Source organism: Marmota monax, unplaced genomic scaffold, assembly GCF_021218885.2.
Source record: "Marmota monax isolate L192 unplaced genomic scaffold, Marmota_monax_Labrador192_F-V1.1 WCK01_AAM20220418_F8-fsc00435, whole genome shotgun sequence".
Taxonomy (NCBI): domain Eukaryota; kingdom Metazoa; phylum Chordata; class Mammalia; order Rodentia; family Sciuridae; genus Marmota; species Marmota monax.
Genome location: NW_026692804.1, coordinates 62,386 through 76,043, shown reverse-complemented (window position 1 = coordinate 76,043; position 13,658 = coordinate 62,386). Strand labels below are relative to the sequence as shown.

The window sequence follows — 13,658 nt, the reverse complement described above, 5'->3', positions numbered from 1 at the left end:
TATTAGAAAATATTAAGAATGATACTAGAGAATATAGTCAGGCACTATTATTAGATTGGTTATTAGTTCTTTAGTATGTCTTACTGTTGATTACTTTTTGAACTGAATCTGAAAATTTAACTTTGTTGTTTTAGATTCTGCCACTCAAATAATTTTACTTTAAGAACCTTGATATAATAACAGTAGTTATACAATATATTTTTTTCTGAATGACATTTTGTTTTCAAAGGAAAATGCCAATTATTTTTCTCACTTAATGATACTTTTAAAAGAAATATTTAAAATCCTTATATTCTCTGATTTGGATATATTCATTTGACTCAGTTCCATTCTCCCTATCATTTTGGATTTGCAAGAGCAGTATAGCAGTTGGGGGGAGATCAGTGTTTTTCCCCTTATTTTTTCCTAGGCAATGACAAGATTAATTTCTTAGTTCCAAATTAAAAGTACATCTGACAGGGTTGTGGTTGTGGCTCAGTGGTAGAGTGCTTGCCTAACATGAGCAAGGCACTGGGTTTGATTCCTTAGCACCACATAAAAAGTAAATAAATGAATGAAATAAAGATATTAAAAATGACATCATGTTTGATTCCTTAGCATCACATAAAAAGTAAATAAATGAAGAAAATAAAGGCATTAAAAATGACATCAGGTTTACAAACAATAAAAAGTACATCTGACAATGTCACAGAATATTTTAATATTTGGTAGATTATTGGAAATTTTAATCTCCACTCTTTATCATTCTAGTTACTGGTAACTTTATACTTTTTAAAATCTCAAAATTTTAATGGTTTTAAAAATAAATATCAGTGTTATAGTTCGTTTGATAAATGACCCATGTTTGCTAGTAAATGGAACTGTAAATGCTTAAAATATCATGAAATTAATAGGTATTCCTGAGAAAATGTTTTGTTATCCTCATAAATTTGTGAACTTTTGTGTATAATGTAATGATGACCCATGAAAAATATAAAGAGCACAAATAATTTATTCTAAAAAGCCAATCAACATTGATGTTAGAAACACATTTTATCCCAACTCTGGTTGACCATTGAAACTAGAGGATATTGAAATACATTTTGGGGAGATATTGAGAATGTATTACAGAATATTTTCAGATTAACATATTGTTAGGATATTCATAAATATGTGTTTGGAGATAATCATTGTTACCTAAGGCCATGGGGACCTAATATACTTTTAAATATTAAAATATCTCAGTGTGTAAATATACTCAGAACAATTAATAATGTTGGTCTCTTATATTGTCACCAACTAAATCTTAAGAATTTTATTAGAATTGGTTTCCAACATTATGTATTAAACTTTTATGTTTTTTGGAACTACATTCCATTAAGACTTAGTAGAAATTTTGGTGTTTTAAGGAACCTATGAAATCATTTCATATACCCTCAAGACTTTTCTTATAAAAATTGAAGCCCAGAAATATATTTTTTGGCTCAAATCATATTGCAATCCATCAAGGTATTTAGAACCAAAACCCCAGTTCCAGATCTTTTGTTGTCTTTTTTTTCCTTTTTACTGCATTTTCATTTATGTATTATTCTTTTGAGGACATTCCTTCTGAGATGGAAATCAGTTAAATGATATCTCCATTTAACAAAAGAATTGAGGTAAAAGGTTGTTTGTATAATATGAGGTGAGTCATATTTAATGAGAAACTAAGTAAGCCACTAGACACTGAGTTCTGTCTTCAATAATCTAAATTATTTTTCTCTTCTCTTTATCTCTCATCCACCTTTTGTTGCCACCCCAACATAAGATTACTAGTTTTAAAATAAGCATGTATCCTTACTGGTTATACTACTAAGCAAATTATCAGGGCTAGGTATTAAGACTAGGGAAATGGGCCAAGGATAAGTGAGTTCAATTCTTTTCTGAATTGAGCTGCATCATCACTTCCTAGTGGTTTGTTATGGAAAGATTTATCTATATCATGTAATATTATTAGACAAGTGCACTTAAATGACTAAAGTTAATATCTACATTTTGAATTAAAATTTATTTTAAAAAACTATTTTGGCATACTTTTTGCATAGAGATATTTAGTACAATTGGACTTTATGAATTATGCATTTGATATAAGTGTATTATTGAAACATATTTTTAAGTTCCAGAATGATCAGTAAATTACTAGTGTGGTCATAGGATCAGGACTGAATTGAGGGGAAAAATAATTTCTAAAAAAATAGATATTTGAGTTTTTTGTATTCAGTTGGCAATTTTTCCCTTAAACCATAGAATGCAATCCTACCTTTAGAAATCTTTTTCTGTCAAATATTTTTCTTGGTTCATATGTCCAATTCAAATTATTTACATGATTATTTATATTTACTTATTGTATTCTGAAATTCAAGAGGCATATATTATTATAGGTGATAGTCTCATGACTGTCAAAAATATCTTCTTGGATAGGTCATTTAATTTCTTCAAGCCAGCATTTCCTTATCTATAAATGGGCCTTAATATGCCTCAGAATTATTTTAGCAACTTAATGAACTGATTGATAAAAGCACTTAGCACAGTGCTTGGCACTTACCAATTGCTCAATAATTATTTTTGCTGTTGCAAATACTGTTGTCAGATTTAAATCATACTATTTGGCAAATCATTTCACTGGAACTTGGTTATCTGTTAAATGGGAATGCTGCTACCTGGGATGCTTGCTTTTTTTTGTTCAACTTTATACCCTCACTATGCCCTCCCCCCACCACCTCATCATCTCAACTCCCACATCTTTTCCTGGGAGAGATGCCTGCCATGATGTACTGCCTCACAATAGACCCAAAGGTAACAGGGCCAAGCAACCATAGCCCAAAGCCTCTGTAATGTGAACCAAAACAATCCTTACTTCCTTAAAGTTGTTTATCTGATACTTTGTCACAGTAACAGAAAGCTTCCTGACAGATCCCTGACTTAGAAGATACTGGAAGTCTAAATTAATAGACATCCATATGCAATCATGATATGGATGCTTATCTTGGTAATTGAGCATGTTATAAGGCAAATGATATACATGGAATTTAAAATCAGCATCCCTTTTAAAAAAAAAATTCCACTTATTAGATGTGTCATTGTTCTTGTTTATATGTAGGGAATAGAGTCACTTTTCAACTTAGAAATTCAAAATTGTTTTCATAATTTGTAACATATTTTTTTGGTCATGAAAGTTACCTCAACCTAGACCTTTGCAAGGGGGAAATCAGTGCCATTTTCTGGTTTGATGCCATTTTGGATTAATAGTAAAATGGATTTAAGAGAGTTAACTTGGTTATAAGAATGGGATTTGTTTAATATCTTCCTTAGGATCTGGTTGTGAGACTATGAAATAAGATAGATTAAAACCCCATATAAAGTGCTCTATATACAGTAGTTATTAGATGGTTGGAAATAAGAGTTACCAGAGGTGGTGAGTATCTCAGTATAAAAACACATTGCTGGCATCAGTTTAATTATTGATACAATTTTAGGATTTCTTCCTCAACTGGATTTGAATCATGTGAGACTGAGTACTATTTATTCTATTGCATGAATGAGTACAAAATTCTCAATTTTTGTAAATGTAGCTTTCCCTCCAAACATTACACAATTAAAGTAATTGCATAAAGCACAGACTCTTGAATATCTTATTTTCAAGCAACATCAAAGATTACTCTGAGTACATTTTCTCTTAAAAAGTTTGGCAGTGTCAATTGATTCAGAAATAGATTGAGAATTTACTTTTGGACTGTCAAGTCAGTTCACCTGAACAAAATGTTTTTACTAGATGTGAATTTTTTTTAGCTATTAGTCCAGCCTGGTTATTTAATTAAAGAATAAAATCATGGTGAACTGTGGGTAAACTATGTAGTAGCAAATATCATTAGGTACAGGAGCTGCAGGATGGGTATGTGACTCAGCTCAAATCCATCACAGCTAGAGTAAAATCATTGAAATAGCACAAGTATTAGTAGTCTGAATTTCAAATATAGTGTATGATGTTAATAAACTAAGGGAACTCCTTTAGACTTCAAGAGGACCATAAAATTATGAGTAATGTTTTTTGTTTTTTTTTTTTATTAATGTACTTATTTCATGAACCGTCCTTGACCTTCAACCTTCATTATTTTAGAATGATACTTGAGAAATACATTTACTGGTTTTCAGATCCCACATTTGGTCAGATCAAATGTTTCCCAAACTCGATAAGCTTTTATGCAGACGCTTTGGTTTAGGTTTTAGATTTTCTGGACTCTCTTCCATAAAGGTTCTGATTGAGTACTTGGAGATGGAGCCTCAGCTTTGCACTTTTAAATATTATTTACTTTTACACAGGAACATCAGATTTTTCCTTCTAAATTGTGTGTGTGTATCTAAATAAAAACGGAATTTTCAGAAACTTAGTATGATGGCGTTTCTTTCAATGCTTTTTGTTTGTTTGATTTTAGTACCAGAAATTGAACTCAGGGGTGCTTATCCACTGAGCCACCTCCCTGGCTCTTTTTATATTATTATTATTTTTTTTGAGACAGAATCTTACAAAGTTGCTTAGGGCCTTACTAACTTGCTGAGGCTGGCTTTTAACTTGTGATGCTCTTACCTCAACCTCTGGGGAACTACTAGAATTTACAGGCGTGTGACTTCATGCCTGGCTCATGATGACATGTGAGCAATGCTGTATCCCTGAAGTGAAACATATTTTCCATTATTAATTATTTTATTGTTTAAGTAAAAGCACTTCATTGGTTTGAAGGGGCCATAGTGGTGAATGTCATGATCCAGAGCTTTCCTGGTATGCTAGCACATAACAGCACTTTTATTTAATTGTATTTACCAGTGTAAGTACATATTTTGCATTTTCAAATTATAGATCCTTCATTCCCTAGCCAGCTTCTTTTATCATTGCAAGTCTCCTGTTTGATCAAATTCCTACCTTTTCACTATCATATGCAAACTAAGCCCATTCATTCTTATTTTAGGCAAAATTTCCCCTTTCCTGATGTACCACCCACCTCTCCTTGTTTGAACTCTACACCATTAATAACGGGCGAGTTAGCCTAAGTTCATCTCAGCTGTTTTCACTGATAATGATTGTCCCAAACGTTGTATAGTTTGTGTCACTCATATGAGGAATTAATATACTACACTACCCAGTTACTTATTTGTCTTGAGTGTTCTGACAGTCTAACCTCTAAACTTGTGGGTGAAGGGCCCTAGCCTCCAATTTTTCCTGTTCTTGGGATCAAACCCAGAGTCCTTATTCATGCCAAGCAATGTGTATCATCAGTTAAAGCTAACAAGTGTTAAAAATAAGAATTGTATATTTTAAATTTAAAAAATGTTTGGGAGAACTGATGCTTTCACAAAAGTTTTCCATACCATTTCTTCAGCAGTGAATTTTTGTACTTTTCCTGTGCTATTAATCTTTCACTTTTCCAAGAATATAGACATCATTAGAGATTGCTGTGTCATGGATTCTCAAGGGTGATCCCTCTGATTAACCTGTATGAGAATCAAATAGAGTGCTTATTAAAGTGCACAGTATAATACTGTTTTCCCTTATTTTAATTTTTACCCATCTATATAATTTTGTTCCTTTTGTTCTTTTGCCACACTGCTGGTCCATTCTTTTATCAACTTTATAACCCTTCCTGTTTTCTAAAGCTATAATTAGTTGCAGGTAGAGCAGTTTTAGGGTGCTGGTTAGGAATATAGTCTGTAGATATATGCTGATTTAAAATTTTGGCTGTTTTTCACTTCCACGATAACAAAGCTAGTTATCTAAAAGTACTTTTGTGTTTCAGTGTCCCTTTGTAGAAAAGGTGGATAATAGTTCATCTCATAGTGCTGTTATATATATATCCATTTAAAATATATAAATGTTTATAAATTCTTCATTGTTTGTATTAGCACTTAATAAATGTTAGCTGCCGTTGTGATTTCTCTCACTTTAACTTCCATAAAGTTTTATAACAGAGTGATTTGTAATCATTTATCTCTATCAGATTCCAAATTCCTTGAAGGGAGGACCTGCCTTATTAATTTTTTAAGTTTTCAATTCATTTTACAGACTAAAAAGTTCAGTAAATACTGTATCAAGTTATAGGAAGATGGCAAAATCCTGTGACCAGTGTGGCCAAACTAGCAGGTTCTGGTGAGGGGCAAAGAGGGATAAGAAAAAAAAAAGACTCGCATACAGACAGATGTTTTTGAAGGTAAAGCTGGGGTTGGTGCAGTGCTGTTCTCTGAAGGAGAAGAAGATCTAATGAATTATGCCACTATTCTTTATTTATATATGCCTCATTTTCAGGTTAAAGCCTCTAGAAGCATTACTCTTTGTACTCAGATGTTTATAGGGCTAGCAACATCATGCACTATTCCACAATTCACAGTTGCAGTGTGGAACATTAAGAGCTTTGTGTAGCTCTCAAAGTTTATTGTCTGAACTTACTGTTAGGTAGGCAAGTTCAGGAGAGGTGGAACTGGTGGAACACTGTGGTATTCTAGCAAGAGATTTCCTCTATTCCCAGAAGCTGTGTGTTTGATTTGAGGTTGATAAAACTCTAGCACAGAGTCTCCATATGGAGGGCATTACAACAGCAGGTAGGCATTCTGCACCTCTGCAAAGAAACATTCTTGTCTACCAGGCATGCCTCAGCCATGAGGTCATCCAAGACCCCAGTCCCAGACAGTGTTCTCCCATAATCTGTGACCACTCTTCACAGCAAAGTTCACAGAAAGACTGTTTTTCTGAGGCTGTTTGCTTCATATTAATTATAACATAATGTAATTTAATTCTCTATATTATATTTCAGGAATTATAATGAATCATTGATTATCCAGCACCATTTTACCAGTTGGAATGAGTTTTCAGAAATGGACAGAGTACTTTTAGATCCAACATGTGACAGATGGGTGTTACTCCATGCTGATTACATTTTCAAGCCAACACCTGTTTGATTGTGTAGGATGTTTTTTTTTTTTTTTTTCTGTTCAACATTGAATTTAATTGCTAGAAAATAAAGTAAAAGTTAATGTATATTTTTTCAAGCTTGAGTCACCGTGAGTGGTAGTTTGGGAAAGAAAAAGACTCTAAAGAGAAAGATCTGAAAGTGCCATCAGTCAAAGAAAGAGAAAAGATGTCAAAGACCTCTGGAGTTTTGGAGAAAGAAAGCCATGAAAAAGAACCTAAAACCAAAGGGAAAGATGCCAAAGGTGGAAAAAAGGTCTCCAGTGCTGCCCAACCAGGGGTGGCTTTTTTAGTGGACAATATGATCAAGTGGCCAAGTCCTGCACGTGGGACTGGGAAAAAAAATCCAGTAATGCAGAAGTAACTAAAGAGCTCAATAAATGCCTGGAAGAGAATTCAGTGTGTTTGGACTTATCCAAGAGGTCTATGAACATATTGCCATCATCACTCAAACACTTGACTCAATTAACAGAACTTTACATATACAGTAACAAACTGCAGTCTCTCCCAGCAGTGGTGGGCTGTCTAGTAAATCTCATGATACTGGCTCTAAGTGAAAATTCACTTATCAGTTTGCCTGAAAGAAGCTGCAGTTGCTTGATTTACGGCATAATAAACTGAGAGAAATTCCTTCAGTGGAGTATACATTACATTCTCTCACCACTCTCTACCTTCACTTTAATCACATAACTACTGTGGAAAAGGATAAAAAAAAACTTGTCAAAACTTAGAATGCTTAGCATTCGAGAGAACAAAATAAAACAACTACCTGCTGAAATTGGTAAGAACTTTTGGGTTATTACTATTGATTTTACTTTTTTTTATGTTTAATAATTTTTGAGTGCTTTTCCATATCAGAAAATTCCTAATAGTTGTTTCTAAGTTCCATTTTCCCTGTTATCTGCTTAATACTACATGACTTGAGATTATTTTGTAGGATTAAAATGTAAGATAGGATATAGACATAATTAGACTTTTATTACAAACACAATCAGCTCTGATTTTGATTGGAAAACTGAATTTGAAAGATGTTTGATTAATTGTTAAGTTGTCATCTGTTTTCAAAGCACCAATATATTTATACTAGATATATTAAGGCTCTACGTGCCCATTCTCTAACTTTCCTTTTTTTTATCTGAAGGCTTTAAATTCACATCACTTTCTACTTAGTGTATTTCTAAAGATCTTCATATTATACCTTTGTGAACCTGAAGTGCCATAGGAAAATAGAAAAACTTTTTTTAAAAAAAAATTTGGCAGTACCTACACTTTTATTTAAAACTCTAATATTACTATACTAGAGTGAATCTCATTATCATGTACGTCCACACGACATTAATTGAAAAAAAAATAAAACTACTGTACTTAAATAGCAGAAAGATCAATAAAGAAAAGGAGAAAGGATCTGAGGGGGTGGATAAAGGCAAGTATTTTATACTTAATTGGAGCAAATCATACTCCATGCATTTATAATTGCATCAGAACGAATCATAATGTATCACTAATATGATGCAATTAAAGAATAGGAAAAAAATCGAACATAGTAGCTGTGCAGGGTGCCACATGCCTATAATCCCAGCTACTTGGGTGGCTGTGGCAAGGAAGGTGGCTTGAGCCCAACATTTCCAGATATGCCTGGGCAACATATTGTATCAAAAATGAAATCAAAACATCAAACAAAAAAAAAAAAAATCCAGAACAGAAAAGTAGAAGAAGAGAAATCTGTAGTAAACCAACACTTAGCATTTCTATAGCACTCATTCTTGTCTTTTATAGTAAGCTGAATAGTAAGGAAATAGAGGAAATGTTTTAAGAGAATGGTAGTAAGAAAAAAGTAATGAATATAGATGTGTAAAGTCAGTAAAAAAGAAATGAATTATCTTTATTTTTAATAATGGGAAAACTTCTGAAATATTTTGAATATAGAAATTTATTGGCATCAATTATGTGAAATTAAAGTTACAGTTTTGTGGTTTTTGTAAGAGTTTTTAAAAATCAAAATACAAAGTATATTTTTATTTTTTAAAGGGAAGCTTTTATTTTGTAAAAGGTTTATTCAAAATACACAAAGATGAATTAAATACATTCTTGCATTCAGTATAGATATTGTTAGTGATAAAGGAAATTTTCTGATTTTAGGCTCTGGAGCTTTTCAGGGAGATAATGTTCTGTGTTTTAAAATGCAGTTAAACTTTTAGATAACATGTTTTATTAGATTTAAGTCTAGACACTTAAATATTAATTTTAACTTTAAATTACTCAAGACTATCCGTTATAGACTTTCTCAAGTAATACACGGTATGTATGAAGTAAGTATAGTTTGCTCAAGAGGTATTAAAATACTACCAGGAATTTCTGTGTGGAAGAAATTGGTCCCATAGAAATGAGATTGTAGAATGACTGCTGTTAGTATCATATTGTCAAAATTTGACCTGCATTTATGACTTATTGTTGGATAGAAATATAGACTTGGAAAAACAAATACTGATTTTTTTGTTGTCCTGAGGAATTGAACTCAGGGACACATGACCAGTGAGATACACCCACACAACATTTTGAATTTTGTTTAGACCCAGGGTCTCACTGAATTGCATAATGCCACACCCTTGCTGATGCTGGCCTTGAACTCTTTGTCCTCTGGTCTCAGCCTCCTGAGATACTGGTATTACAGGCATGTGCCACCATGCTCAGCCAACTGCTGAATTTTTATATAGAAATGTGAGATATTATTGCTTTTCTTTGTTATTGTTGTTTTGTTTTTCTGCTACACTTAGTCCTATAAAGTTTGACTTAAATTCACAAGTCATTCTATAAGGGTTTCTTTCTATAGCATTGCTATCAAATTACCTAGACATTAATATACTATTGTTGAATGAGGAATTATTTAACAGGATTTTAAATTTAACTTCACTTTGTTCTTAAGAGTATACAAGCAGCATTTTTACTAAAAATTGAACATACTTTTTAATTTTTTTAAATATTTCTTTTTTAAGTGTAGATGGACACACAAAATATCTTTATTTTTATGTGGTGCTGAGGATAGAACCTGGACCCAGCCCGTGCTAGGTGAGAGCTCTACCGCTGAGCCACAATCCCAGCCCCTGAACATAACTTTTTAAATTGGCCTATTTTATTCCATTAAATGATTCATATTTGCAGCTACCTAATTTTTGTCTTTTATTCCTAAATTTCTAATTCTAAAAACAAATCATGGAATTGAAACATCTTCAGGTATTATGTCTTTGAAAAAATGATGACAGATCTTAAGTTTTATTCTGAAATAAGAGTAGAATTATCCAAAATTTCCTTAATTATCTTTATTCTTTCAATTAATATAATGCTTTGCACTAAGCACCAAAGAGACACAGTGAAGATGAGGAAGTACTTATGCTCTAAGGATTGCTATGTCTTAGAATTATTCTGTTCATTTATTATTATGTAATGTTTTCTGTATTCCAGATGATTTTCCTTGCTTTGAAGTTTGCTTTGTCTGAAATTATAGCCATACCAGCTTTGTCTTCATTGTCTATTATTTTAAAGTTCTATTAAATTGAGAAGTTATTTTTATTTATTAAAAAAAATATGTATTTATGTAACATCAGATTATATGCCTGTATTAAGCATTTATATTTTGAGGTGTAAAGGATGTCTCCATCTGAACTCAAGTTGTATTTGATATAATTGTGCTAAATTTGTCAGCTTTTAAAATCTGGACTATGTCATCCAGCATTTGTGGTTAAATTTGCTACTTGAATATATGACATGGAGCCCTGGATGTAGCTAGTGTTAAAATATGTTCTTAGTAGGTGTGAGACCCTGAGTTCAATCATCAGGACAAAAGAAGAAAACCCCACATGACACAGATTAGTAAAGTAATCTTTTACAAGCAATATTTTCATGTTATTAGATGTAATTTTGAAATAATAGATTCAAATTTTGAGTTCAATTTTAATATTTTCAGAAAGAATGTAAATATGTTGGAGAAAACCAGATTTTGTACTTACAATCCAAGTATGTTCATTGAGTTTCCATTTAAAAAAAAATGTTGCCTATGTAATAATATTACATTTCTAGTTATGTTTCAAAATCATAAAAATTACTCCCTTGCATCCTAGTATTACCTGAAATATTATTTAATAATGCTTATTAAATCACTATCTTGGTCAATTTACAGGTGAATTATGTAACCTCATTATGCTGGATGTAGCTCATAATCTACTTGAAAACCTTCCAAAGGAGATTGGAAACTGCACACACATAACCAACCTTGACTTGCAGCACAATGAACTGCTAGACCTCCCAGATACTATAGGTATGAGAGGAGAAAGAAGATATTGATGATTATTTATAGCAACCTAGATATTTAAACGGTTATTTTTGATCCATTTTGGTAACACAAATTAAAGAAATTATCAAAGTACTATATAAGTAATAAGAATTTTAAGACAGTGTTTGAAAACTTTTTCTATTTCAGGAAAATAAAATTAAATTTTATGAAATTAACTCAGTCAGTTTAAAAGAATGTTAAGTTTCGTGTATATACTCTATTATTTATGGCTTATTATAAAATGATGGATTTTTGGTATTATTATTTCAGCATATTACATGAAGGAGGTCCCTTCTTTGCTAAAGTAGGCAATATTAAAAATAAAGCCTTTGCTGTTTAGTTTTATGAACATGGCCAGTATAGTTTAAAGGTTGCTTATTTGTAGTGTTGAGGGAGTAGTAAGAAAAGACATGTTTTGAAGACTTCATACACCACACTGCAAAAAGTTTGAGCTTACCAAGATAATGTTCTATATTTATGTAGATTTTTTCCAAAAGCCCAAACATTTCTACAAACACAAAAGGTAATTTTAAAAACATAATGCTTTTCAGTTATTAGTGTAATATAAGAATACTATAGTGTTTATTTGGCAAAATATCCATATAATTTCGTTAAAAATGTTTCAGAGATGCTATTGTATTTTTTGAGATGTAGGTTTGTCTTATCTTTCTCTAGAAAGATTTTTGATTGCCTGTGGCAGGTACCTAATGGAACCACTATAATCAATCTGTGTTCATAGCTGAATATTTTTATGGTCTATTAGGTAATACAAAGTGTGTAACAGATTATTTAGAGGACTGTTTTATCTCTGATTCACCTATATTATTGGTTGTAGTCATGATTGGTCCCACTCAGGCCCTAGATTTGACTCTTTCCAGAATGACAGCCTTGGAGCTGCAGGTTAGAGAAGTGCTCTCAAACTCTTCAGCCTTTTGATTATTTATGGTCTATTATTTAGTTCTTGTTAGTTCTTTATTTTTATTTTGCAAGATGGTTTTTAGAGTTTTTTAAGCATATGGTTTGAATTAACTCCCAAGGAAATTGTTAAAGAATTTTAAAATCCAGTTATTTGGCACAACTCTATTCAGAAAAGCTTGCTGCGACTTAATTATATATACTGTCCATTGAACATATGCTTTCCTGAATTCTTGTCATGGGTCTTTATGTCATATTCTTATTTGAAGTGGTAATGGGTTAAAAGTATTTTCTAAATGTTGTTTTGAAAGGCAATATCATCTGTAACTCATAATTAATTGTTCTTATAGCCATAGTGAATATTTTATATAAATTTTCTATATGAGATTTATATTCATGGTTCAATATAGTAGGAAATAAGAACAACTATTTCTTAATTTTCTTTCTTTAAAATCTATTGAAGGGGCTGGAATTTTGGCTTAGTAGTAGAATGCTCATCTAGCATGTATGAAGCACTGGGTTTGATCCTCAGCACCACATAAAACTAAATAAATAAAATAAAGATATTGTGTCCAACTATAACTTTAAAAAATTAAAAGAAATAAAATCTACTGAAATGGCAATGATGAACAAAGAGAAATGATCCTGGAAGAAAAAAAAAAGCATAGAAAATATGTATTGTATATAAAACATGATCAGACTAATTAAAAAAGGAAACATGAATAAAATACAAGTCTTAGAAATATGCTTCCCAAATCAAACTCAATAGAAAATTCTATATACTATAGTGAACACAAACACCAAAAATATTGATCTATAGGATAAAGTAGAATTTCCCTTTACATCTAGAACAGAAAGAAGGAAATGTATGTAAATCCTGTGAAAAAAATATATTATGAGAAATAAAGCTAGAAGTACTAGAAAGAGAATATTGGTGTAATCCAATGAAGAAAATTATAAAATATAATTTTAAAATATGCTGATTTCTTAAACCTGATTAAAAACCCAGATAATAAGGATAAGACTAAAATTGCTTTCTGAAAAAAATATAATCAAAAAGGGTACTTTAGTTTTAAAAATTATATTCATCGACTTAATTGGAAGAAATAATATATTCACATATAAAATTTTACAACCCATCTTTGTTTAGTTTTGATCTAAGTATACTGCTGGCCAACATATAGTAAGTTCCTCTTTTGTTTTTGGAACAATTTATATGAAATTTGCATTATTTTATCCTTTACTATTGATAACTTTTTCCATTGAAGATGTCTGGAGCAGGGGTTTTCTTTTATATGAATGCTTTTTAGAGCACTTCCAATGTGTTTAAAGGTTATAGGGTTGTTCAGGTTATTATTTTCTTCTTGAGCAAACTTGGTCATGTGTTTTTTTAAGGAATAAGTTAATTGCATTTGAGTTGTTATTAAAGACATAAAATTATAA

At 31.4% G+C, this 13,658-nt stretch overlaps 1 pseudogene; it reads left to right on the top strand.

Annotated features, from left to right (window-relative positions):
- The first annotated feature begins 2,775 nt into the window (after positions 1 to 2,775).
- The window catches only part of LOC124095111 (leucine-rich repeat protein SHOC-2-like), a 29,982-nt pseudogene continuing 19,099 nt past the window's right edge, over positions 2,776 to 13,658 (top strand).